Here is a 22,724-nt window from a genome sequence, read left to right as displayed (position 1 = left end):
CTGGGAGACAACTGGAAACAATGCGTCGGATACTCGGACCATTTGCGGCACGATCGTCATTACTGAATGGCAACGATGCAAGAACCGGGCTTTCGGCATTCGTCAAGCATTGTGGGCCCCGCGATAGTATGGCATCTATCCGGGGGTGCGGCAGATCTGAAATGCAAACACTCTGCTCACGTAGGAGCTTGTGCACGGTTACCAAGGGAGGAAGGCTGCATACACAGTTTTTTCAAATCTAAAACAATTAATGGAAGGGAGCAAGATAGTTCATAAAGATCTAAGCGAGCATGAATTAAACTTGTGCGATCATACCAGCACTAATGCACCGGATCCCATCCGAACTCCGAAGTTAAGCGTGCTTGGGCGAGAGTAGTACTAGGATGGGTGACCTCCTGGGAAGTCCTCGTGTTGCACCCCAATTTTATTAATATTTTATTTTGATTTGTATTTGCAAATTCCATTTGTTGTTTCTGGGAGACAACTGGAAACAATGCGTCGGATACTCGGACCATTTGCGGCACGATCGTCATTACTGAATGTCAACGATGCAAGAACCGGGCTTTCGGCATTCGTCATGCATTGTGGGCCCCGCGATAGTATGGCATCTATCCGGGTGTGCGGCAGATCTGAAATGCAAACACTCTGCTCACGTAGGAGCTTGTGCACGGTTACCAAGGGAGGAAGGCTGCATACACAGTTTTTTCAAATCTAAAACAATTAATGGAGGGGAGCAAGATAGTGCATAAAGATCTAAGCGAGCATGAATTAAACGGGTGCGATCATACCAGCACTAATGCACCGGATCCCATCAGAACTCCGAAGTTAAGTGTGCATGGGCGGGAGTAGTCCTAGGATGGGTGACCTCCTGGGAAGTCCTCGTGTTGCACCCCAATTTTATTAATATTTTATTTCGATATCGTATTTGCAAATTCCATTTGTCGTTTCGGCGAGACAAACGCAAACAACGCGCCGGATACTCGGACCACTTGCGGCACGATTGTCATTACTGAATGGGAACCGTGAAAAAACCGGGCTTTTGGCATTCGTCGTGCATTGTGGGCCCCGCGATAGTATTGCATCTATCCGGGGGTGCGGCAGATCTAAAAAGCAAACACTCTGCTCACGTAAGAGCTTGTGCACGGTTACCAAGGGAGGAAGGCTGCATACACAGTTTTTTTCAAGTCTAAAACAATTAATGGAGGGGAGCAAGATAGTGCATAAAGATCTAAGCGAGCATGAATTAAACGGGTGCGATCATACCAGTACTAATGCACCGGATCCCATCAGAACTCTGAAGTTAAGCGTGCTTGGGCGAGAGTAGTACTAGGATGGGTGACCTCCTGGGAAGTCCTCGTGTTGCACCCCAATTTTATTAATATTTTATTTTGATTTGTATTTGCAAATTCCATTTGTTGTTTCTGGGAGACAACTGGAAACAATGCGTCGGATACTCGGACCATTTGCGGCACGATCGTCATTACTGAATGGCAACGATGCAAGAACCGGGCTTTCGGCATTCGTCATGCATTGTGGGCCCCGCGATAGTATTGCATCTATCCGGGGGTGCGGCAGATCTAAAAAGCAAACACTCTGCTCACGTAAGAGCTTGTGCACGGTTACCAAGGGAGGAAGGCTGCATACACAGTTTTTTCAAGTCTATAACAATTAATGGAGGGGAGCAAGATAGTGCATAAAGATCTAAGCGAGCATGAATTAAACGGGTGCGATCATACCAGCACTAATGCACCGGATCCCATCAGAACTCCGAAGTTAAGCGTGCTTGGGCGAGAGTAGTACTAGGATGGGTGACCTCCTGGGAAGTCCTCGTGTTGCACTCCAATTTTATTAATATTTTATTTTGATTTGTATTTGCAAATTCCATTTGTTGTTTCTGTGAGACAACTGGAAACAATGCGTCGGATACACGGACCATTTGCGGCACGATCGTCATTACTGAATGGCAACGATGCAAGAACCGGGCTTTCGGCATTCGTCATGCATTGTGGGCCCCGCGATAGTATGGCATCTATCCGGGGGTGCGGCAGATCTGAAATGCAAACACTCTGCTCACGTAGGAGCTTGTGCACGGTTACCAAGGGAGGAAGGCTGCATACACAGTTTTTTCAAATCAAAAACAATTAATGGAGGGGAGCAAGATAGTGCATAAAGATCTAAGCGAGCATGAATTAAACGGGTGCGATCATACCAGCACTAATGCACCGGATCCCATCAGAACTCCGAAGTTAAGTGTGCATGGGCGGGAGTAGTCCTAGGATGGGTGACCTCCTGGGAAGTCCTCGTGTTGCACCCCAATTTTATTAATATTTTATTTCGATATCGTATTTGCAAATTCCATTTGTCGTTTCGGCGAGACAAACGCAAACAACGCGCCGGATACTCGGACCACTTGCGGCACGATTGTCATTACTGAATGGGAACCGTGAAAAAACCGGGCTTTTGGCATTCGTCGTGCATTGTGGGCCCCGCGATAGTATTGCATCTATCCGGGGGTGCGGCAGATCTGAAAAACAAACACTCTGTTCACGTAGGAGCTTGTGCACGGTTACCAAGGGAGGAAGGCTGCATACACAGTTTTTTCAAGTCTAAAACAATTAATGGAGGGGAGCAAGATAGTGCATAAAGATCTAAGCGAGCATGAATTAAACGGGTGCGATCATACCAGCACTAATGCACCGGATCCCATCAGAACTCCGAAGTTAAGTGTGCATGGGCGAGAGTAGTCCTAGGATGGGTGACCTCCTGGGAAGTCCTCGTGTTGCACCCCAATTTTATTAATATTTTATTTCGATATCGTATTTGCAAATTCCATTTGTCGTTTCGGCGAGACAAACGCAAACAACGCGCCGGATACTCGGACCATTTGCGGCACGATTGTCATTACTGAATGGGAACCGTGAAAAAACCGGGCTTTTGGCATTCGTCGTGCATTGTGGGCCCCGCGATAGTATTGCATCTATCCGGGGGTGCGGCAGATCTAAAAAGCAAACACTCTGCTCACGTAAGAGCTTGTGCACGGTTACCAAGGGAGGAAGGCTGCATACACAGTTTTTTTCAAGTCTAAAACAATTAATGGAGGGGAGCAAGATAGTGCATAAAGATCTAAGCGAGCATGAATTAAACGGGTGCGATCATACCAGCACAAATGCACCAGATCCCATCAGAACTCCGAAGTTAAGCGTGCTTGGGCGAGAGTAGTACTAGGATGGGTGACCTCCTGGGAAGTCCTCGTGTTGCACCCCAATTTTATTAATATTTTATTTTGATTTGTATTTGCAAATTCCATTTGTTGTTTCTGGGAGACAACTGGAAACAATGCGTCGGATACTCGGACCATTTGCGGCACGATCGTCATTACTGAATGGCAACGATGCAAGAACCGGGCTTTCGGCATTCGTCATGCATTGTGGGCCCCGCGATAGTATTGCATCTATCCGGGGGTGCGGCAGATCTAAAAAGCAAACACTCTACTCACGTAAGAGCTTGTGCACGGTTACCAAGGGAGGAAGGCTGCATACACAGTTTTTTCAAGTCTAAAACAATTAATGGAGGGGAGCAAGATAGTGCATAAAGATCTAAGCGAGCATGAATTAAACGGGTGCGATCATACCAGCACTAATGCACCGGATCCCATCAGAACTCCGAAGTTAAGTGTGCATGGGCGAGAGTAGTCCTAGGATGGGTGACCTCCTGGGAAGTCCTCGTGTTGCACCCCAATTTTATTAATATTTTATTTCGATATCGTATTTGCAAATTCCATTTGTCGTTTCGGCGAGACAAACGCAAACAACGCGCCGGATACTCGGACCATTTGCGGCACGATTGTCATTACTGAATGGGAACCGTGAAAAAACCGGGCTTTTGGCATTCGTCGTGCATTGTGGGCCCCGCGATAGTATTGCATCTATCCGGGGGTGCGGCAGATCTAAAAAGCAAACACTCTGCTCACGTAAGAGCTTGTGCACGGTTACCAAGGGAGGAAGGCTGCATACACAGTTTTTTTCAAGTCTAAAACAATTAATGGAGGGGAGCAAGATAGTGCATAAAGATCTAAGCGAGCATGAATTAAACGGGTGCGATCATACCAGCACAAATGCACCAGATCCCATCAGAACTCCGAAGTTAAGCGTGCTTGGGCGAGAGTAGTACTAGGATGGGTGACCTCCTGGGAAGTCCTCGTGTTGCACCCCAATTTTATTAATATTTTATTTTGATTTGTATTTGCAAATTCCATTTGTTGTTTCTGGGAGACAACTGGAAACAATGCGTCGGATACTCGGACCATTTGCGGCACGATCGTCATTACTGAATGGCAACGATGCAAGAACCGGGCTTTCGGCATTCGTCATGCATTGTGGGCCCCGCGATAGTATGGCATCTATCCGGGGGTGCGGCAGATCTGAAATGCAAACACTCTGCTCACGTAGGAGCTTGTGCACGGTTACCAAGGGAGGAAGGCTGCATACACAGTTTTTTCAAATCAAAAACAATTAATGGAGGGGAGCAAGATAGTGCATAAAGATCTAAGCGAGCATGAATTAAACGGGTGCGATCATACCAGCACTAATGCACCGGATCCCATCAGAACTCCGAAGTTAAGTGTGCATGGGCGGGAGTAGTCCTAGGATGGGTGACCTCCTGGGAAGTCCTCGTGTTGCACCCCAATTTTATTAATATTTTATTTCGATATCGTATTTGCAAATTCCATTTGTCGTTTCGGCGAGACAAACGCAAACAACGCGCCGGATACTCGGACCACTTGCGGCACGATTGTCATTACTGAATGGGAACCGTGAAAAAACCGGGCTTTTGGCATTCGTCGTGCATTGTGGGCCCCGCGATAGTATTGCATCTATCCGGGGGTGCGGCAGATCTAAAAAGCAAACACTCTGCTCACGTAAGAGCTTGTGCACGGTTACCAAGGGAGGAAGGCTGCATACACAGTTTTTTTCAAGTCTAAAACAATTAATGGAGGGGAGCAAGATAGTGCATAAAGATCTAAGCGAGCATGAATTAAACGGGTGCGATCATACCAGCACAAATGCACCAGATCCCATCAGAACTCCGAAGTTAAGCGTGCTTGGGCGAGAGTAGTACTAGGATGGGTGACCTCCTGGGAAGTCCTCGTGTTGCACCCCAATTTTATTAATATTTTATTTTGATTTGTATTTGCAAATTCCATTTGTTGTTTCTGGGAGACAACTGGAAACAATGCGTCGGATACTCGGACCATTTGCGGCACGATCGTCATTACTGAATGGCAACGATGCAAGAACCGGGCTTTCGGCATTCGACATGCATTGTGGGCCCCGCGATAGTATTGCATCTATCCGGGGGTGCGGCAGATCTAAAAAGCAAACACTCTGCTCACGTAAGAGCTTGTGCACGGTTACCAAGGGAGGAAGGCTGCATACACAGTTTTTTCAAGTCTAAAACAATTAATGGAGGGGAGCAAGATAGTGCATAAAGATCTAAGCGAGCATGAATTAAACGGGTGCGATCATACCAGCACTAATCCACCGGATCCCATCAGAACTCCGAAGTTATTGTGCTTGGGCGAGAGTAGTACTAGGATGGGTGACCTCCTGGGAAGTCCTCGTGTTGCACCCCAATTTTATTAATATTTTATTTTGATTTGTATTTGCAAATTCCATTTGTTGTTTCTGGGAGACAACTGGAAACACTGCGTCGGATACTCGGACCATTTGCGGCACGATCGTCATTACTGAATGGCAACGATGCAAGAACCGGGCTTTCGGCATTCGTCATGCATTGTGGGCCCCGCGATAGTATTGCATCTATCCGGGGGTGCGGCAGATCTGAAATGCAAACACTCTGCTCACGTAGGAGCTTGTGCACGGTTACCAAGGGAGGAAGGCTGCATACACAGTTTTTTCAAATCTAAAACAATTAATGGAGGGGAGCAAGATAGTGCATAAAGTTCTAAGCGAGCATGAATAAAACGGTTGCGATCATACCAGCACTAATGCACCGGATCCCATCAGAACTCCGAAGTTAAGTGTGCATGGGCGGGAGTAGTCCTAGGATGGGTGACCTCCTGGGAAGTCCTCGTGTTGCACCCCAATTTTATTAATATTTTATTTCGATATCGTATTTGCAAATTCCATTTGTCGTTTCGGCGAGACAAACGCAAACAACGCGCCGGATACTCGGACCATTTGTGGCACGATTGTCATTACTGAATGGGAACCGTGAAAAAACCGGGCTTTTGGCATTCGTCGTGCATTGTGGGCCCCGCGATAGTATTGCATCTATCCGGGGGTGCGGCAGATCTAAAAAGCAAACACTCTGCTCACGTAAGAGCTTGTGCACGGTTACCAAGCGAGGAGGGCTGCATACACAGTTTTTTTCAAGTCTAAAACAATTAATGGAGGGGAGCAAGATAGTGCATAAAGATCTAAGCGAGCATGAATTAAACGGGTGCGATCATTCCAGCACTAATGCACCGGATCCCATCAGAACTCCGAAGTTAAGCGTGCTTGGGCGAGAGTGGTACTAGGATGGGTGACCTCCTGGGAAGTCCTCGTGTTGCACCCCAATTTTATTAATATTTTATTTTGATTTGTATTTGCAAATTCCATTTGTTGTTTCTGGGAGACAACTGGAAACAATGCGTCGGATACTCGGACCATTTGCGGCACGATCGTCATTACTGAATGGCAACGATGCAAGAACCGGGCTTTCGGCATTCGTCATGCATTGTGGGCCCCGCGATAGTATTGCATCTATCCGGGGGTGCGGCAGATCTAAAAAGCAAACACTCTGCTCACGTAAGAGCTTGTGCACGGTTACCAAGGGAGGAAGGCTGCATACACAGTTTTTTCAAGTCTAAAACAATTAATGGAGGGGAGCAAGATAGTGCATAAAGATCTAAGCGAGCATGAATTAAACGGGTGCGATCATACCAGCACTAATGCACCGGATCCCATCAGAACTCCGAAGTTAAGCGTGCTTGGGCGAGAGTAGTACTAGGATGGGTGACCTCCTGGGAAGTCCTCGTGTTGCACCCCAATTTTATTAATATTTTATTTTGATTTGTATTTGCAAATTCCATTTGTTGTTTCTGGGAGACAACTGGAAACAATGCGTCGGATACTCGGACCATTTGCGGCACGATCGTCATTACTGAATGGCAACGATGCAAGAACCGGGCTTTCGGCATTCGTCATGCATTGTGGGCCCCGCGATAGTATTGCATCTATCCGGGGGTGCGGCAGATCTGAAATGCAAACACTCTGCTCACGTAGGAGCTTGTGCACGGTTACCAAGGGAGGAAGGCTGCATACACAGTTTTTTCAAATCTAAAACAATTAATGGAGGGGAGCAAGATAGTGCATAAAGATCTAAGCGAGCATGAATTAAACGGGTGCGATCATACCAGCACTAATGCACCGGATCCCATCAGAACTCCAAAGTTAAGTGTGCTTGGGCGAGAGTAGTATTAGGATGGGTGACCTCCTGGGAAGTCCTTGTGTTTCACCCCAATTTTATTAATATTTTATTTCGATATCGTATTTGCAAATTCCATTTGTCGTGTCGGCGAGACAAACTCAAACAACGCGCCGGATACTCGGACCATTTGCGGCACGATCGTCATTACTGAATGGGAACCGTGCAAAAACCGGGCTTTTGGCATTCATCGTGCATTGTGGGCCCCGCGATAGTATTGCATCTATCCGGGGGTGCGGCAGATCTGAAAAACAAACACTCTGTTCACGTAGGAGCTTGTGCACGGTTACCAAGGGAGGAAGGCTGCATACACAGTTTTTTCAAGTCTAAAACAATTAATGGAGGGGAGCAAGATAGTGCATAAAGATCTAAGCGAGCATGAATTAAACGGGTGCGATCATACCAGCACTAATGCACCGGATCCCATCAGAACTCCGAAGTTAAGTGTGCATGGGCGAGAGTAGTCCTAGGATGGGTGACCTCCTGGGAAGTCCTCGTGTTGCACCCCAATTTTATTAATATTTTATTTCGATATCGTATTTGCAAATTCCATTTGTCGTTTCGGCGAGACAAACGCAAACAACGCGCCGGATACTCGGACCATTTGCGGCACGATTGTCATTACTGAATGGGAACCGTGAAAAAACCGGGCTTTTGGCATTCGTCGTGCATTGTGGGCCCCGCGATAGTATTGCATCTATCCGGGGGTGCGGCAGATCTAAAAAGCAAACACTCTGCTCACGTAAGAGCTTGTGCACGGTTACCAAGGGAGGAAGGCTGCATACACAGTTTTTTTCAAGTCTAAAACAATTAATGGAGGGGAGCAAGATAGTGCATAAAGATCTAAGCGAGCATGAATTAAACGGGTGCGATCATACCAGTACTAATGCACCGGATCCCATCAGAACTCCGAAGTTAAGCGTGCTTGGGCGAGAGTAGTACTAGGATGGGTGACCTCCTGGGAAGTCCTCGTGTTGCACCCCAATTTTATTAATATTTTATTTTGATTTGTATTTGCAAATTCCATTTGTTGTTTCTGGGAGACAACTGGAAACAATGCGTCGGATACTCGGACCATTTGCGGCACGATCGTCATTACTGAATGGCAACGATGCAAGAACCGGGCTTTCGGCATTCGTCATGCATTGTGGGCCCCGCGATAGTATTGCATCTATCCGGGGGTGCGGCAGATCTAAAAAGCAAACACTCTACTCACGTAAGAGCTTGTGCACGGTTACCAAGGGAGGAAGGCTGCATACACAGTTTTTTCAAGTCTAAAACAATTAATGGAGGGGAGCAAGATAGTGCATAAAGATCTAAGCGAGCATGAATTAAACGGGTGCGATCATACCAGCACTAATGCACCGGATCCCATCAGAACTCCGAAGTTAAGCGTGCTTGGGCGAGAGTAGTACTAGGATGGGTGACCTCCTGGGAAGTCCTCGTGTTGCACTCCAATTTTATTAATATTTTATTTTGATTTGTATTTGCAAATTCCATTTGTTGTTTCTGGGAGACAACTGGAAACAATGCGTCGGATACTCGGACCATTTGCGGCACGATCGTCATTACTGAATGGCAACGATGCAAGAACCGGGCTTTCGGCATTCGTCATGCATTGTGGGCCCCGCGATAGTATGGCATCTATCCGGGGTGCGGCAGATCTGAAATGCAAACACTCTGCTCACGTAGGAGCTTGTGCACGGTTACCAAGGGAGGAAGGCTGCATACACAGTTTTTTCAAATCAAAAACAATTAATGGAGGGGAGCAAGATAGTGCATAAAGATCTAAGCGAGCATGAATTAAACGGGTGCGATCATACCAGCACTAATGCACCGGATCCCATCAGAACTCCGAAGTTAAGTGTGCATGGGCGGGAGTAGTCCTAGGATGGGTGACCTCCTGGGAAGTCCTCGTGTTGCACCCCAATTTTATTAATATTTTATTTCGATATCGTATTTGCAAATTCCATTTGTCGTTTCGGCGAGACAAACGCAAACAACGCGCCGGATACTCGGACCACTTGCGGCACGATTGTCATTACTGAATGGGAACCGTGAAAAAACCGGGCTTTTGGCATTCGTCGTGCATTGTGGGCCCCGCGATAGTATTGCATCTATCCGGGGGTGCGGCAGATCTAAAAAGCAAACACTCTGCTCACGTAAGAGCTTGTGCACGGTTACCAAGGGAGGAAGGCTGCATACACAGTTTTTTTCAAGTCTAAAACAATTAATGGAGGGGAGCAAGATAGTGCATAAAGATCTAAGCGAGCATGAATTAAACGGGTGCGATCATACCAGCACAAATGCACCAGATCCCATCAGAACTCCGAAGTTAAGCGTGCTTGGGCGAGAGTAGTACTAGGATGGGTGACCTCCTGGGAAGTCCTCGTGTTGCACCCCAATTTTATTAATATTTTATTTTGATTTGTATTTGCAAATTCCATTTGTTGTTTCTGGGAGACAACTGGAAACAATGCGTCGGATACTCGGACCATTTGCGGCACGATCGTCATTACTGAATGGCAACGATGCAAGAACCGGGCTTTCGGCATTCGACATGCATTGTGGGCCCCGCGATAGTATTGCATCTATCCGGGGGTGCGGCAGATCTAAAAAGCAAACACTCTGCTCACGTAAGAGCTTGTGCACGGTTACCAAGGGAGGAAGGCTGCATACACAGTTTTTTCAAGTCTAAAACAATTAATGGAGGGGAGCAAGATAGTGCATAAAGGTCTAAGCGAGCATGAATTAAACGGGTGCGATCATACCAGCACTAATCCACCGGATCCCATCAGAACTCCGAAGTTATTGTGCTTGGGCGAGAGTAGTACTAGGATGGGTGACCTCCTGGGAAGTCCTCGTGTTGCACCCCAATTTTATTAATATTTTATTTTGATTTGTATTTGCAAATTCCATTTGTTGTTTCTGGGAGACAACTGGAAACAATGCGTCGGATACTCGGACCATTTGCGGCACGATCGTCATTACTGAATGGCAACGATGCAAGAACCGGGCTTTCGGCATTCGTCATGCATTGTGGGCCCCGCGATAGTATTGCATCTATCCGGGGGTGCGGCAGATCTGAAATGCAAACACTCTGCTCACGTAGGAGCTTGTGCACGGTTACCAAGGGAGGAAGGCTGCATACACAGTTTTTTCAAATCTAAAACAATTAATGGAGGGGAGCAAGATAGTGCATAAAGTTCTAAGCGAGCATGAATAAAACGGTTGCGATCATACCAGCACTAATGCACCGGATCCCATCAGAACTCCGAAGTTAAGTGTGCATGGGCGGGAGTAGTCCTAGGATGGGTGACCTCCTGGGAAGTCCTCGTGTTGCACCCCAATTTTATTAATATTTTATTTCGATATCGTATTTGCAAATTCCATTTGTCGTTTCGGCGAGACAAACGCAAACAACGCGCCGGATACTCGGACCATTTGTGGCACGATTGTCATTACTGAATGGGAACCGTGAAAAAACCGGGCTTTTGGCATTCGTCGTGCATTGTGGGCCCCGCGATAGTATTGCATCTATCCGGGGGTGCGGCAGATCTAAAAAGCAAACACTCTGCTCACGTAAGAGCTTGTGCACGGTTACCAAGCGAGGAGGGCTGCATACACAGTTTTTTTCAAGTCTAAAACAATTAATGGAGGGGAGCAAGATAGTGCATAAAGATCTAAGCGAGCATGAATTAAACGGGTGCGATCATTCCAGCACTAATGCACCGGATCCCATCAGAACTCCGAAGTTAAGCGTGCTTGGGCGAGAGTGGTACTAGGATGGGTGACCTCCTGGGAAGTCCTCGTGTTGCACCCCAATTTTATTAATATTTTATTTTGATTTGTATTTGCAAATTCCATTTGTTGTTTCTGGGAGACAACTGGAAACAATGCGTCGGATACTCGGACCATTTGCGGCACGATCGTCATTACTGAATGGCAACGATGCAAGAACCGGGCTTTCGGCATTCGTCATGCATTGTGGGCCCCGCGATAGTATTGCATCTATCCGGGGGTGCGGCAGATCTAAAAAGCAAACACTCTGCTCACGTAAGAGCTTGTGCACGGTTACCAAGGGAGGAAGGCTGCATACACAGTTTTTTCAAGTCTAAAACAATTAATGGAGGGGAGCAAGATAGTGCATAAAGATCTAAGCGAGCATGAATTAAACGGGTGCGATCATACCAGCACTAATGCACCGGATCCCATCAGAACTCCGAAGTTAAGCGTGCTTGGGCGAGAGTAGTACTAGGATGGGTGACCTCCTGGGAAGTCCTCGTGTTGCACCCCAATTTTATTAATATTTTATTTTGATTTGTATTTGCAAATTCCATTTGTTGTTTCTGGGAGACAACTGGAAACAATGCGTCGGATACTCGGACCATTTGCGGCACGATCGTCATTACTGAATGGCAACGATGCAAGAACCGGGCTTTCGGCATTCGTCATGCATTGTGGGCCCCGCGATAGTATTGCATCTATCCGGGGGTGCGGCAGATCTGAAATGCAAACACTCTGCTCACGTAGGAGCTTGTGCACGGTTACCAAGGGAGGAAGGCTGCATACACAGTTTTTTCAAATCTAAAACAATTAATGGAGGGGAGCAAGATAGTGCATAAAGATCTAAGCGAGCATGAATTAAACGGTTGCGATCATACCAGCACTAATGCACCGGATCCCATCAGAACTCCAAAGTTAAGTGTGCTTGGGCGAGAGTAGTATTAGGATGGGTGACCTCCTGGGAAGTCCTTGTGTTTCACCCCAATTTTATTAATATTTTATTTCGATATCGTATTTGCAAATTCCATTTGTCGTGTCGGCGAGACAAACTCAAACAACGCGCCGGATACTCGGACCATTTGCGGCACGATCGTCATTACTGAACGGGAACCGTGCAAAAACCGGGCTTTTGGCATTCATCGTGCATTGTGGGCCCCGCGATAGTATTGCATCTATCCGGGGGTGCGGCAGATCTGAAAAACAAACACTCTGTTCACGTAGGAGCTTGTGCACGGTTACCAAGGGAGGAAGGCTGCATACACAGTTTTTTCAAGTCTAAAACAATTAATGGAGGGGAGCAAGATAGTGCATAAAGATCTAAGCGAGCATGAATTAAACGGGTGCGATCATACCAGCACTAATGCACCGGATCCCATCAGAACTCCGAAGTTAAGTGTGCATGGGCGAGAGTAGTCCTAGGATGGGTGACCTCCTGGGAAGTCCTCGTGTTGCACCCCAATTTTATTAATATTTTATTTCGATATCGTATTTGCAAATTCCATTTGTCGTTTCGGCGAGACAAACGCAAACAACGCGCCGGATACTCGGACCATTTGCGGCACGATTGTCATTACTGAATGGGAACCGTGAAAAAACCGGGCTTTTGGCATTCGTCGTGCATTGTGGGCCCCGCGATAGTATTGCATCTATCCGGAGGTGCGGCAGATCTGAAAAGCAAACACTCCGCTCACGTAGGAGCTTGTGCACGGTTACCAAGGGAAGAAGGCTGCATACACATTTTTTTCAAATCTAAAACAATTAATGGAAGGGAGCAAGATAGGTCATAAAGATCTAAGCGAGCATGAATTAAACGGGTGCGATCATACCAGCACTAATGCACCGGATCCAATCAGAACTCCGAAGTTAAGCGTGCTTGGGCGAGATTAGTACTAGGATGGGTGACCTCCTGGGAAGTCCACGTGTTGCACCCCAATTTTATTAATATTTTATTTTGATTTGTATTTGCAAATTCCATTTGTTGTTTCTGGGAGACAACTGGAAACAATGCGTCGGATACTCGGACCATTTGCGGCACGATCGTCATTACTGAATGGCAACGATGCAAGAACCGGGCTTTCGGCATTCGTCATGCATTGTGGGCCCCGCGATAGTATTGCATCTATCCGGGGGTGCGGCAGATCTGAAATGCAAACACTCTGCTCACGTAGGAGCTTGTTCACGGTTACCAAGGGAGGAAGGCTGCATACACAGTTTTTTCAAATCTAAAACAATTAATGGAGGGGAGCAAGATAGTGCATAAAGATCTAAGCGAGCATGAATTAAACGGGTGCGATCATACCAACACTAATGCACCGGATCCCATCAGAACTCCGAAGTTAAGTGTGCTTGGGCGAGCGTAGTACTAGGATGGGTGACCTCCTGTGAAGTCCTCGTGTTGCACCCCAATTTTATTAATATTTTATTTCGATATCGTATTTGCAAATTCCATTTGTCGTTTCGGCGAGACAAACGCAAACAACGCGCCGGATACTCGGACCATTTGCGGCACAATCGTCATTACTGTATGAGAACCGTGCAAAAACCGGGCTTTTGGCATTCGTCGTGCATTGTGGGCCCCGCGATAGTATTGCATCTATCCGGGGGTGCGACAGATCTGAAAAGCAAACACTCTGCTCACGTAGGAGCTTGTGCACGGTTACCAAGGGAGGAAGGCTGCATACACAGTTTTTTCAAGTCTAAAACAATTAATGGAGGGGAGCAAGATAGTGCACAAAGATCTAAGCGAGCATGAATTAAACGGGTGCGATCATACCAGCACTAATGCACCGGATCTCATCAGAACTCTGAAGTTAAGCGTGCTTGGGCGAGAGTAGTACTAGGAAGGGTGACCTCCTGGGAAGTCCTCGTGTTGCACCCCAATTTTATTAATATTTTATTTTGATTTGTATTTGCAAATTCCATTTGTTGTTTCTGGGAGACAACTGGAAACAATGCGTCGGATACTCGGACCATTTGCGGCACGATCGTCATTACTGAATGGCAACGATGCAAGAACCGGGCTTTCGGCATTCGTCATGCATTGTGGGCCCCGCGATAGTATTGCATCTATCCGGGGGTGCGGCAGATCTAAAAAGCAAACACTCTGCTCACGTAAGAGCTTGTGCACGGTTACCAAGGGAGGAAGGCTGCATACACAGTTTTTTCAAGTCTAAAACAATTAATGGAGGGGAGCAAGATAGTGCATAAAGATCTAAGCGAGCATGAATTAAACGGGTGCGATCATACCAGCACTAATGCACCGGATCCCATCAGAACTCCGAAGTTAAGCGTGCTTGGGCGAGAGTAGTACTAGGATGGGTGACCTCCTGGGAAGTCCTCGTGTTGCACCCCAATTTTATTAATATTTTATTTTGATTTGTATTTGCAAATTCCATTTGTTGTTTCTGGGAGACAACTGGAAACAATGCGTCGGATACTCGGACCATTTGCGGCACGATCGTCATTACTGAATGGCAACGATGCAAGAACCGGGCTTTCGGCATTCGTCATGCATTGTGGGCCCCGCGATAGTATGGCATCTATCCGGGGGTGCGGCAGATCTGAAATGCAAACACTCTGCTCACGTAGGAGCTTGTGCAAGGTTACCAAGGGAGGAAGGCTGCATACACAGTTTTTTCAAATCAAAAACAATTAATGGAGGGGAGCAAGATAGTGCATAAAGATCTAAGCGAGCATGAATTAAACGGGTGCGATCATACCAGCACTAATGCACCGGATCCCATCAGAACTCCGAAGTTAAGTGTGCATGGGCGGGAGTAGTCCTAGGATGGGTGACCTCCTGGGAAGTCCTTGTGTTTCACCCCAATTTTATTAATATTTTATTTCGATATCGTATTTGCAAATTCCATTTGTCGTGTCGGCGAGACAAACTCAAACAACGCGCCGGATACTCGGACCATTTGCGGCACGATCGTCATTACTGAATGGGAACCGTGCAAAAACCGGGCTTTTGGCATTCGTCGTGCATTGTGGGCCCCGCGATAGTATTGCATCTATCCGGGGGTGCGGCAGATCTGAAAAGCAAACACTCTGCTCACGTAGGAGCTTGTGCACGGTTACCAAGGGAGGAAGGCTGCATACACAGTTTTTTCAAGTCTAAAACAATTAATGGAGGGGAGCAAGATAGTGCATAAAGATCTAAGCGAGCATGAATTAAACGGGTGCGATCATACCAGCACTAATGCACCGGATCCCATCAGAACTCCGAAGTTAAGTGTGCATGGGCGGGAGTAGTCCTAGGATGGGTGACCTCCTGGGAAGTCCTCGTGTTGCACCCCAATTTTATTAATATTTTATTTCGATATCGTATTTGCAAATTCCATTTGTCGTTTCGGCGAGACAAACGCAAACAACGCGCCGGATACTCGGACCATTTGCGGCACGATTGTCATTATTGAATGGGAACCGTGAAAAAACCGGGGTTTTGGCATTCGTCGTGCATTGTGGGCCCCGCGATAGTATTGCATCTATCCGGGGGTGTGGCAGATCTAAAAAGCAAACACTCTGCTCACGTAAGAGCTTGTGCACGGTTACCAAGGGAGGAAGGCTGCATACACAGTTTTTTCAAGTCTAAAACAATTAATGGAGGGGAGCAAGATAGTGCATAAAGATCTAAGCGAGCATGAATTAAACGGGTGCGATCATACCAGCACTAATGCACCGGATCCCATCCGAACTCCGAAGTTAAGCGTGCTTGGGCGAGAGTAGTACTAGGATGGGTGACCTCCTGGGAAGTCCTCGTGTTGCACCCCAATTTTATTAATATTTTATTTTGATTTGTATTTGCAAATTCCATTTGTTGTTTCTGGGAGACAACTGGAAACAATGCGTCGGATACTCGGACCATTTGCGGCACGATCGTCATTACTGAATGTCAACGATGCAAGAACCGGGCTTTCGGCATTCGTCATGCATTGTGGGCCCCGCGATAGTATGGCATCTATCCGGGGGTGCGGCAGATCTGAAATGCAAACACTCTGCTCACGTAGGAGCTTGTGCACGGTTACCAAGGGAGGAAGGCTGCATACACAGTTTTTTCAAATCTAAAACAATTAATGGAGGGGAGCAAGATAGTGCATAAAGATCTAAGCGAGCATGAATTAAACGGGTGCGATCATACCAGCACTAATGCACCGGATCCCATCAGAACTCCGAAGTTAATGTGCATGGGCGGGAGTAGTCCTAGGATGGGTGACCTCCTGGGAAGTCCTCGTGTTGCACCCCAATTTTATTAATATTTTATTTCGATATCGTATTTGCAAATTCCATTTGTCGTTTCGGCGAGACAAACGCAAACAACGCGCCGGATACTCGGACCACTTGCGGCACGATTGTCATTACTGAATGGGAACCGTGAAAAAACCGGGCTTTTGGCATTCGTCGTGCATTGTGGGCCCCGCGATAGTATTGCATCTATCCGGGGGTGCGGCAGATCTAAAAAGCAAACACTCTGCTCACGTAAGAGCTTGTGCACGGTTACCAAGGGAGGAAGGCTGCATACACAGTTTTTTTCAAGTCTAAAACAATTAATGGAGGGGAGCAAGATAGTGCATAAAGATCTAAGCGAGCATGAATTAAACGGGTGCGATCATACCAGTACTAATGCACCGGATCCCATCAGAACTCCGAAGTTAAGCGTGCTTGGGCGAGAGTAGTACTAGGATGGGTGACCTCCTGGGAAGTCCTCGTGTTGCACCCCAATTTTATTAATATTTTATTTTGATTTGTATTTGCAAATTCCATTTGTTGTTTCTGGGAGACAACTGGAAACAATGCGTCGGATACTCGGACCATTTGCGGCACGATCGTCATTACTGAATGGCAACGATGCAAGAACCGGGCTTTCGGCATTCGTCATGCATTGTGGGCCCCGCGATAGTATTGCATCTATCCGGGGGTGCGGCAGATCTAAAAAGCAAACACTCTGCTCACGTAAGAGCTTGTGCACGGTTACCAAGGGAGGAAGGCTGCATACACAGTTTTTTCAAGTCTAAAACAATTAATGGAGGGGAGCAAGATAGTGCATAAAGATCTAAGCGAGCATGAATTAAACGGGTGCGATCATACCAGCACTAATGCACCGGATCCCATCAGAACTCCGAAGTTAAGCGTGCTTGGGCGAGAGTAGTACTAGGATGGGTGACCTCCTGGGAAGTCCTCGTGTTGCACCCCAATTTTATTAATATTTTATTTTGATTTGTATTTGCAAATTCCATTTGTTGTTTCTGGGAGACAACTGGAAACAATGCGTCGGATACTCGGACCATTTGCGGCACGATCGTCATTACTGAATGGCAACGATGCAAGAACCGGGCTTTCGGCATTCGTCATGCATTGTGGGCCCCGCGATAGTATGGCATCTATCCGGGGGTGCGGCAGATCTGAAATGCAAACACTCTGCTCACGTAGGAGCTTGTGCACGGTTACCAAGGGAGGAAGGCTGCATACACAGTTTTTTCAAATCAAAAACAATTAATGGAGGGGAGCAAGATAGTGCATAAAGATCTAAGCGAGCATGAATTAAACGGGTGCGATCATACCAGCACTAATGCACCGGATCCCATCAGAACTCCGAAGTTAAGTGTGCATGGGCGGGAGTAGTCCTAGGATGGGTGACCTCCTGGGAAGTTCTCGTGTTGCACCCCAATTTTATTAATATTTTATTTCGATATCGTATTTGCAAATTCCATTTGTCGTTTCGGCGAGACAAACGCAAACAACGCGCCGGATACTCGGACCACTTGCGGCACGGTTGTCATTACTGAATGGGAACCGTGAAAAAACCGGGCTTTTGGCATTCGTCGTGCATTGTGGGCCCCGCGATAGTATTGCATCTATCCGGGGGTGCGGCAGATCTAAAAAGCAAACACTCTGCTCACGTAAGAGCTTGTGCACGGTTACCAAGGGAGGAAGGCTGCATACACAGTTTTTTTCAAGTCTAAAACAATTAATGGAGGGGAGCAAGATAGTGCATAAAGATCTAAGCGAGCATGAATTAAACGGGTGCGATCATACCAGCACTAATGCACCAGATCCCATCAGAACTCCGAAGTTAAGCGTTCTTGGGCGAGAGTAGTACTAGGATGGGTGACCTCCTGGGAAGTCCTCGTGTTGCACCCCAATTTTATTAATATTTTATTTTGATTTGTATTTGCAAATTCCATTTGTTGTTTCTGGGAGACAACTGGAAACAATGCGTCGGATACTCGGACCATTTGCGGCACGATCGTCATTACTGAATGGCAACGATGCAAGAACCGGGCTTTCGGCATTCGACATGCATTGTGGGCCCCGCGATAGTATTGCATCTATCCGGGGGTGCGGCAGATCTAAAAAGCAAACACTCTGCTCACGTAAGAGCTTGTGCACGGTTACCAAGGGAGGAAGGCTGCATACACAGTTTTTTCAAGTCTAAAACAATTAATGGAGGGGAGCAAGATAGTGCATAAAGATCTAAGCGAGCATGAATTAAACGGGTGCGATCATACCAGCACTAATGCACCGGATCCCATCAGAACTCCGAAGTTAAGCGTGCTTGGGCGAGAGTAGTACTAGGATGGGTGACCTCCTGGGAAGTCCTCGTGTTGCACCCCAATTTTATTAATATTTTATTTTGATTTGTATTTGCAAATTCCATTTGTTGTTTCTGGGAGACAACTGGAAACAATGCGTCGGATACTCGGACCATTTGCGGCACGATCGTCATTACTGAATGGCAATGATGCAAGAACCGGGCTTTCGGCATTCGTCATGCATTGTGGGCCCCGCGATAGTATTGCATCTATCCGGGGGTGCGGCAGATCTGAAATGCAAACACTCTGCTCACGTAGGAGCTTGTGCACGGTTACCAAGGGAGGAAGGCTGCATACACAGTTTTTTCAAATCTAAAACAATTAATGGAGGGGAGCAAGATAGTGCATAAAGTTCTAAGCGAGCATGAATAAAACGGTTGCGATCATACAAGCACTAATGCACCGGATCACATCAGAACTCCGAAGTTAAGTGTGCATGGGCGGGAGTAGTCCTAGGATGGGTGACCTCCTGGGAAGTCCTCGTGTTGCACCCCAATTTTATTAATATTTTATTTCGATATCGTATTTGCAAATTCCATTTGTCGTTTCGGCGAGACAAACGCAAACAACGCGCCGGATACTCGGACCATTTGTGGCACGATTGTCATTACTGAATGGGAACCGTGAAAAAACCGGGCTTTTGGCATTCGTCGTGCATTGTGGGCCCCGCGATAGTATTGCATCTATCCGGGGGTGCGGCAGATCTAAAAAGCAAACACTCTGCTCACGTAAGAGCTTGTGCACGGTTACCAAGCGAGGAAGGCTGCATACACAGTTTTTTTCAAGTCTAAAACAATTAATGGAGGGGAGCAAGATAGTGCATAAAGATCTAAGCGAGCATGAATTAAACGGGTGCGATCATACCAGCACTAATGCACCGGATCCCATCAGAACTCCGAAGTTAAGCGTGCTTGGGCGAGAGTAGTACTAGGATGGGTGACCTCCTGGGAAGTTCTCGTGTTGCACCCCAATTTTATTAATATTTTATTTTGATTTGTATTTGCAAATTCCATTTGTCGTTTCGGCGAGACAAACGCAAACAACGCGCCGGATACTCGGACCATTTGCGGCACGATTGTCATTACTGAATGGGAACCGTGAAAAAACCGGGCTTTTGGCATTCGTCGTGCATTGTGGGCCCCGCGATAGTATTGCATCTATCCGGAGGTGCGGCAGATCTGAAAAGCAAACACTCCGCTCACGTAGGAGCTTGTGCACGGTTACCAAGGGAAGAAGGCTGCATACACATTTTTTTCAAATCTAAAACAATTAATGGAAGGGAGCAAGATAGGTCATAAAGATCTAAGCGAGCATGAATTAAACGGGTGCGATCATACCAGCACTAATGCACCGGATCCCATCAGAACTCCGAAGTTAAGCGTGCTTGGGCGAGAGTAGTACTAGGATGGGTGACCTCCTGGGAAGTCCTCGTGTTGCACCCCAATTTTATTAATATTTTATTTTGATTTGTATTTGCAAATTCCATTTGTTGTTTCTGGGAGACAACTGGAAACAATGCGTCGGATACTCGGACCATTTGCGGCACGATCGTCATTACTGAATGGCAACGATGCAAGAACCGGGCTTTCGGCATTCGTCATGCATTGTGGGCCCCGCGATAGTATTGCATCTATCCGGGGGTGCGGCAGATCTGAAATGCAAACACTCTGCTCACGTAGGAGCTTGTGCACGGTTACCAAGGGAGGAAGGCTGCATACACAGTTTTTTCAAATCTAAAACAATTAATGGAGGGGAGCAAGATAGTGCATAAGGATCTAAGCGAGCATGAATTAAACGGGTGCGATCATACCAACACTAATGCACCGGATCCCATCAGAACTCCGAAGTTAAGTGTGCTTGGGCGAGCGTAGTACTAGGATGGGTGACCTCCTGTGAAGTCCTCGTGTTGCACCCCAATTTTATTAATATTTTATTTCGATATCGTATTTGCAAATTCCATTTGTCGTTTCGGCGAGACAAACGCAAACAACGCGCCGGATACTCGGACCATTTGCGGCACAATCGTCATTACTGTATGAGAACCGTGCAAAAACCGGGCTTTTGGCATTCGTCGTGCATTGTGGGCCCCGCGATAGTATTGCATCTATCCGGGGGTGCGGCAGATCTGAAAAGCAAACACTCTGCTCACGTAGGAGCTTGTGCACGGTTACCAAGGGAGGAAGGCTGCATACACAGTTTTTTCAAGTCTAAAACAATTAATGGAGGGGAGCAAGATAGTGCATAAAGATCTAAGCGAGCATGAATTAAACGGGTGCGATCATACCAGCACTAATGCACCGGATCCCATCAGAACTCCGAAGTTAAGTGTGCATGGGCGGGAGTAGTCCTAGGATGGGTGACCTCCTGGGAAGTCCTCGTGTTGCACCCCAATTTTATTAATATTTTATTTCGATATCGTATTTGCAAATTCCATTTGTCGTTTCGGTGAGACAAACGCAAACAACGCGCCGGATACTCGGACCATTTGCGGCACGATTGTCATTACTGAATGGGAACCGTGAAAAAACCGGGCTTTTGGCATTCGTCGTGCATTGTGGGCCCCGCGATAGTATTGCATCTATCCGGGGGTGCGGCAGATCTAAAAAGCAAACACTCTGCTCACGTAAGAGCTTGTGCACGGTTACAAGGGAGGAAGGCTGCATACACAGTTTTTTCAAGTCTAAAACAATTAATGGAGGGGAGCAAGATAGTGCATAAAGATCTAAGCGAGCATGAATTAAACGGGTGCGATCATACCAGCACTAATGCACCGGATCCCATCAGAACTCCGAAGTTAAGCGTGCTTGGGCGAGAGTAGTACTAGGATGGGTGACCTCCTGGGAAGTCCCTGTGTTGCACCCCAATTTTATTAATATTTTATTTTGATTTGTATTTGCAAATTCCATTTGTTGTTTCTGGGAGACAACTGGAAACAATGCGTCGGATACTCGGACCATTTGCGGCACGATCGTCATTACTGAATGGCAACGATGCAAGAACCGGGCTTTCGGCATTCGTCATGCATTGTGGGCCCCGCGATAGTATTGCATCTATCCGGGGGTGCGGCAGATCTGAAATGCAAACACTCTGCTCACGTAGGAGCTTGTGCACGGTTACCAAGGGAGGAAGGCTGCATACACAGTTTTTTCAAATCTAAAACAATTAATGGAGGGGAGCAAGATAGTGCATAAAGATCTAAGCGAGCATGAATTAAACGGGTAAGATCATACCAGCACTAATGCACCGGATCCCATCAGAACTCCGAAGTTAAGTGTGCATGGGTGGGAGTAGTCCTAGGATGGGTGACCTCCTGGGAAGTCCTCGTGTTGCACCCCAATTTCATTAATATTTTATTTCGATATCGTATTTGCAAATTCCATTTGTCGTTTCGGCGAGACAAACTCAAACAACGCGCCGGATACTCGGACCATTTGCGGCACGATCGTCATTACTGAATGGGAACCGTGCAAAAACCGGGCTTTTGGCATTCGTCGTGCATTGTGGGCCCCGCGATAGTATTGCATCTATCCGGGGGTGCGACAGATCTGAAAAGCAAACACTCTGCTCACGTAGGAGCTTGTGCACGGTTACCAAGGGAGGAAGGCTGCATACACAGTTTTTTCAAGTCTAAAACAATTAATGGAGGGGAGCAAGATAGTGCATAAAGATCTAAGCGAGCATGAATTAAACGGGTGCGATCATACCAGCACTAATGCACCGGATCCCATCAGAACTCCGAAGTTAAGTGTGCATGGGCGGGAGTAGTCCTAGGATGGGTGACCTCCTGGGAAGTCCTCGTGTTGCACCCCAATTTTATTAATATTTTATTTCGATATCGTATTTGCAAATTCCATT

General features: G+C 46.8%; 43 non-coding genes and 5 pseudogenes across 43 annotated transcripts; all 48 read left to right on the top strand.

The window, feature by feature from the left end:
* Window positions 1-301: 301 nt before the first annotated feature.
* LOC148798114 (5S ribosomal RNA) lies at window positions 302-420 on the top strand. The gene has a single exon (XR_016072201.1). It is a non-coding gene; the product is annotated as a 5S ribosomal RNA (ribosomal RNA).
* A 354-nt stretch (window positions 421-774) lies between these two features.
* LOC148798113 (5S ribosomal RNA) lies at window positions 775-893 on the top strand. The gene has a single exon (XR_016074238.1). It is a non-coding gene; the product is annotated as a 5S ribosomal RNA (ribosomal RNA).
* Window positions 894-1,249: 356 nt separating this feature from the next.
* Window positions 1,250-1,368, top strand: LOC148798112 (5S ribosomal RNA). The gene has a single exon (XR_016072537.1). It is a non-coding gene; the product is annotated as a 5S ribosomal RNA (ribosomal RNA).
* A 354-nt stretch (window positions 1,369-1,722) lies between these two features.
* On the top strand, window positions 1,723-1,841 carry LOC148798111 (5S ribosomal RNA). Its single transcript, XR_016069759.1, has one exon. It is a non-coding gene; the product is annotated as a 5S ribosomal RNA (ribosomal RNA).
* Window positions 1,842-2,195: 354 nt separating this feature from the next.
* On the top strand, window positions 2,196-2,314 carry LOC148798110 (5S ribosomal RNA). Its single transcript, XR_016074237.1, has one exon. It is a non-coding gene; the product is annotated as a 5S ribosomal RNA (ribosomal RNA).
* A 355-nt stretch (window positions 2,315-2,669) lies between these two features.
* LOC148798109 (5S ribosomal RNA) lies at window positions 2,670-2,788 on the top strand. The gene has a single exon (XR_016074529.1). It is a non-coding gene; the product is annotated as a 5S ribosomal RNA (ribosomal RNA).
* A 356-nt stretch (window positions 2,789-3,144) lies between these two features.
* LOC148798108 (5S ribosomal RNA) lies at window positions 3,145-3,263 on the top strand. The gene has a single exon (XR_016072805.1). It is a non-coding gene; the product is annotated as a 5S ribosomal RNA (ribosomal RNA).
* Window positions 3,264-3,617: 354 nt separating this feature from the next.
* On the top strand, window positions 3,618-3,736 carry LOC148798107 (5S ribosomal RNA). The gene has a single exon (XR_016074528.1). It is a non-coding gene; the product is annotated as a 5S ribosomal RNA (ribosomal RNA).
* A 356-nt stretch (window positions 3,737-4,092) lies between these two features.
* Window positions 4,093-4,211, top strand: LOC148798106 (5S ribosomal RNA). Its single transcript, XR_016072804.1, has one exon. It is a non-coding gene; the product is annotated as a 5S ribosomal RNA (ribosomal RNA).
* Window positions 4,212-4,565: 354 nt separating this feature from the next.
* On the top strand, window positions 4,566-4,684 carry LOC148798105 (5S ribosomal RNA). Its single transcript, XR_016074236.1, has one exon. It is a non-coding gene; the product is annotated as a 5S ribosomal RNA (ribosomal RNA).
* A 356-nt stretch (window positions 4,685-5,040) lies between these two features.
* Window positions 5,041-5,159, top strand: LOC148798104 (5S ribosomal RNA). Its single transcript, XR_016072803.1, has one exon. It is a non-coding gene; the product is annotated as a 5S ribosomal RNA (ribosomal RNA).
* A 354-nt stretch (window positions 5,160-5,513) lies between these two features.
* Window positions 5,514-5,631, top strand: LOC148798103 (5S ribosomal RNA). Its single transcript, XR_016070693.1, has one exon. It is a non-coding gene; the product is annotated as a 5S ribosomal RNA (ribosomal RNA).
* Window positions 5,632-5,985: 354 nt separating this feature from the next.
* On the top strand, window positions 5,986-6,104 carry LOC148798102 (5S ribosomal RNA). Its single transcript, XR_016068878.1, has one exon. It is a non-coding gene; the product is annotated as a 5S ribosomal RNA (ribosomal RNA).
* A 356-nt stretch (window positions 6,105-6,460) lies between these two features.
* On the top strand, window positions 6,461-6,579 carry LOC148798101 (5S ribosomal RNA). Its single transcript, XR_016073035.1, has one exon. It is a non-coding gene; the product is annotated as a 5S ribosomal RNA (ribosomal RNA).
* A 354-nt stretch (window positions 6,580-6,933) lies between these two features.
* Window positions 6,934-7,052, top strand: LOC148798100 (5S ribosomal RNA). The gene has a single exon (XR_016075228.1). It is a non-coding gene; the product is annotated as a 5S ribosomal RNA (ribosomal RNA).
* Window positions 7,053-7,406: 354 nt separating this feature from the next.
* LOC148798099 (5S ribosomal RNA) lies at window positions 7,407-7,525 on the top strand (annotated as a pseudogene).
* A 355-nt stretch (window positions 7,526-7,880) lies between these two features.
* LOC148798098 (5S ribosomal RNA) lies at window positions 7,881-7,999 on the top strand. Its single transcript, XR_016074527.1, has one exon. It is a non-coding gene; the product is annotated as a 5S ribosomal RNA (ribosomal RNA).
* A 356-nt stretch (window positions 8,000-8,355) lies between these two features.
* LOC148798097 (5S ribosomal RNA) lies at window positions 8,356-8,474 on the top strand. The gene has a single exon (XR_016071152.1). It is a non-coding gene; the product is annotated as a 5S ribosomal RNA (ribosomal RNA).
* A 354-nt stretch (window positions 8,475-8,828) lies between these two features.
* On the top strand, window positions 8,829-8,947 carry LOC148798096 (5S ribosomal RNA). Its single transcript, XR_016069748.1, has one exon. It is a non-coding gene; the product is annotated as a 5S ribosomal RNA (ribosomal RNA).
* A 353-nt stretch (window positions 8,948-9,300) lies between these two features.
* Window positions 9,301-9,419, top strand: LOC148798095 (5S ribosomal RNA). Its single transcript, XR_016074235.1, has one exon. It is a non-coding gene; the product is annotated as a 5S ribosomal RNA (ribosomal RNA).
* Window positions 9,420-9,775: 356 nt separating this feature from the next.
* Window positions 9,776-9,894, top strand: LOC148798094 (5S ribosomal RNA). Its single transcript, XR_016072802.1, has one exon. It is a non-coding gene; the product is annotated as a 5S ribosomal RNA (ribosomal RNA).
* A 354-nt stretch (window positions 9,895-10,248) lies between these two features.
* LOC148798093 (5S ribosomal RNA) lies at window positions 10,249-10,366 on the top strand. The gene has a single exon (XR_016070692.1). It is a non-coding gene; the product is annotated as a 5S ribosomal RNA (ribosomal RNA).
* Window positions 10,367-10,720: 354 nt separating this feature from the next.
* On the top strand, window positions 10,721-10,839 carry LOC148798092 (5S ribosomal RNA). The gene has a single exon (XR_016068877.1). It is a non-coding gene; the product is annotated as a 5S ribosomal RNA (ribosomal RNA).
* Window positions 10,840-11,195: 356 nt separating this feature from the next.
* On the top strand, window positions 11,196-11,314 carry LOC148798091 (5S ribosomal RNA). Its single transcript, XR_016073034.1, has one exon. It is a non-coding gene; the product is annotated as a 5S ribosomal RNA (ribosomal RNA).
* Window positions 11,315-11,668: 354 nt separating this feature from the next.
* LOC148798090 (5S ribosomal RNA) lies at window positions 11,669-11,787 on the top strand. Its single transcript, XR_016075217.1, has one exon. It is a non-coding gene; the product is annotated as a 5S ribosomal RNA (ribosomal RNA).
* A 354-nt stretch (window positions 11,788-12,141) lies between these two features.
* On the top strand, window positions 12,142-12,260 carry LOC148798089 (5S ribosomal RNA; annotated as a pseudogene).
* A 355-nt stretch (window positions 12,261-12,615) lies between these two features.
* On the top strand, window positions 12,616-12,734 carry LOC148798088 (5S ribosomal RNA). The gene has a single exon (XR_016074526.1). It is a non-coding gene; the product is annotated as a 5S ribosomal RNA (ribosomal RNA).
* Window positions 12,735-13,089: 355 nt separating this feature from the next.
* LOC148798087 (5S ribosomal RNA) lies at window positions 13,090-13,208 on the top strand. Its single transcript, XR_016072627.1, has one exon. It is a non-coding gene; the product is annotated as a 5S ribosomal RNA (ribosomal RNA).
* A 354-nt stretch (window positions 13,209-13,562) lies between these two features.
* On the top strand, window positions 13,563-13,681 carry LOC148798086 (5S ribosomal RNA). The gene has a single exon (XR_016075784.1). It is a non-coding gene; the product is annotated as a 5S ribosomal RNA (ribosomal RNA).
* Window positions 13,682-14,036: 355 nt separating this feature from the next.
* LOC148798085 (5S ribosomal RNA) lies at window positions 14,037-14,155 on the top strand. The gene has a single exon (XR_016074450.1). It is a non-coding gene; the product is annotated as a 5S ribosomal RNA (ribosomal RNA).
* A 354-nt stretch (window positions 14,156-14,509) lies between these two features.
* On the top strand, window positions 14,510-14,628 carry LOC148798084 (5S ribosomal RNA). The gene has a single exon (XR_016075205.1). It is a non-coding gene; the product is annotated as a 5S ribosomal RNA (ribosomal RNA).
* A 354-nt stretch (window positions 14,629-14,982) lies between these two features.
* On the top strand, window positions 14,983-15,101 carry LOC148798083 (5S ribosomal RNA). The gene has a single exon (XR_016070742.1). It is a non-coding gene; the product is annotated as a 5S ribosomal RNA (ribosomal RNA).
* A 355-nt stretch (window positions 15,102-15,456) lies between these two features.
* On the top strand, window positions 15,457-15,575 carry LOC148798082 (5S ribosomal RNA). Its single transcript, XR_016074234.1, has one exon. It is a non-coding gene; the product is annotated as a 5S ribosomal RNA (ribosomal RNA).
* Window positions 15,576-15,930: 355 nt separating this feature from the next.
* LOC148798081 (5S ribosomal RNA) lies at window positions 15,931-16,049 on the top strand. Its single transcript, XR_016073285.1, has one exon. It is a non-coding gene; the product is annotated as a 5S ribosomal RNA (ribosomal RNA).
* A 354-nt stretch (window positions 16,050-16,403) lies between these two features.
* Window positions 16,404-16,521, top strand: LOC148798080 (5S ribosomal RNA; annotated as a pseudogene).
* Window positions 16,522-16,877: 356 nt separating this feature from the next.
* LOC148798079 (5S ribosomal RNA) lies at window positions 16,878-16,996 on the top strand. The gene has a single exon (XR_016071151.1). It is a non-coding gene; the product is annotated as a 5S ribosomal RNA (ribosomal RNA).
* A 354-nt stretch (window positions 16,997-17,350) lies between these two features.
* On the top strand, window positions 17,351-17,469 carry LOC148798078 (5S ribosomal RNA). Its single transcript, XR_016075194.1, has one exon. It is a non-coding gene; the product is annotated as a 5S ribosomal RNA (ribosomal RNA).
* Window positions 17,470-17,823: 354 nt separating this feature from the next.
* Window positions 17,824-17,942, top strand: LOC148798077 (5S ribosomal RNA). The gene has a single exon (XR_016072985.1). It is a non-coding gene; the product is annotated as a 5S ribosomal RNA (ribosomal RNA).
* A 356-nt stretch (window positions 17,943-18,298) lies between these two features.
* On the top strand, window positions 18,299-18,417 carry LOC148798076 (5S ribosomal RNA). Its single transcript, XR_016074949.1, has one exon. It is a non-coding gene; the product is annotated as a 5S ribosomal RNA (ribosomal RNA).
* Window positions 18,418-18,771: 354 nt separating this feature from the next.
* LOC148798075 (5S ribosomal RNA) lies at window positions 18,772-18,890 on the top strand. Its single transcript, XR_016075183.1, has one exon. It is a non-coding gene; the product is annotated as a 5S ribosomal RNA (ribosomal RNA).
* Window positions 18,891-19,244: 354 nt separating this feature from the next.
* On the top strand, window positions 19,245-19,363 carry LOC148798074 (5S ribosomal RNA; annotated as a pseudogene).
* A 356-nt stretch (window positions 19,364-19,719) lies between these two features.
* On the top strand, window positions 19,720-19,838 carry LOC148798073 (5S ribosomal RNA). The gene has a single exon (XR_016069605.1). It is a non-coding gene; the product is annotated as a 5S ribosomal RNA (ribosomal RNA).
* A 354-nt stretch (window positions 19,839-20,192) lies between these two features.
* Window positions 20,193-20,311, top strand: LOC148798072 (5S ribosomal RNA). Its single transcript, XR_016075172.1, has one exon. It is a non-coding gene; the product is annotated as a 5S ribosomal RNA (ribosomal RNA).
* Window positions 20,312-20,665: 354 nt separating this feature from the next.
* LOC148798071 (5S ribosomal RNA) lies at window positions 20,666-20,784 on the top strand. Its single transcript, XR_016075783.1, has one exon. It is a non-coding gene; the product is annotated as a 5S ribosomal RNA (ribosomal RNA).
* Window positions 20,785-21,139: 355 nt separating this feature from the next.
* Window positions 21,140-21,258, top strand: LOC148798070 (5S ribosomal RNA). The gene has a single exon (XR_016074233.1). It is a non-coding gene; the product is annotated as a 5S ribosomal RNA (ribosomal RNA).
* A 354-nt stretch (window positions 21,259-21,612) lies between these two features.
* On the top strand, window positions 21,613-21,731 carry LOC148798069 (5S ribosomal RNA). The gene has a single exon (XR_016071292.1). It is a non-coding gene; the product is annotated as a 5S ribosomal RNA (ribosomal RNA).
* Window positions 21,732-22,085: 354 nt separating this feature from the next.
* Window positions 22,086-22,204, top strand: LOC148798068 (5S ribosomal RNA; annotated as a pseudogene).
* A 355-nt stretch (window positions 22,205-22,559) lies between these two features.
* Window positions 22,560-22,678, top strand: LOC148798067 (5S ribosomal RNA). The gene has a single exon (XR_016074231.1). It is a non-coding gene; the product is annotated as a 5S ribosomal RNA (ribosomal RNA).
* Window positions 22,679-22,724: the final 46 nt, after the last annotated feature.

The sequence above is a fragment of the Nelumbo nucifera genome, chromosome 4, assembly GCF_055504915.1.
Source record: "Nelumbo nucifera cultivar China Antique chromosome 4, China Antique-T2T, whole genome shotgun sequence".
Lineage (NCBI taxonomy): Eukaryota > Viridiplantae > Streptophyta > Magnoliopsida > Proteales > Nelumbonaceae > Nelumbo > Nelumbo nucifera.
The sequence above is the reverse complement of the archived record's forward strand: the minus strand, read 5'-3'. Positions and strand labels throughout refer to the sequence as shown.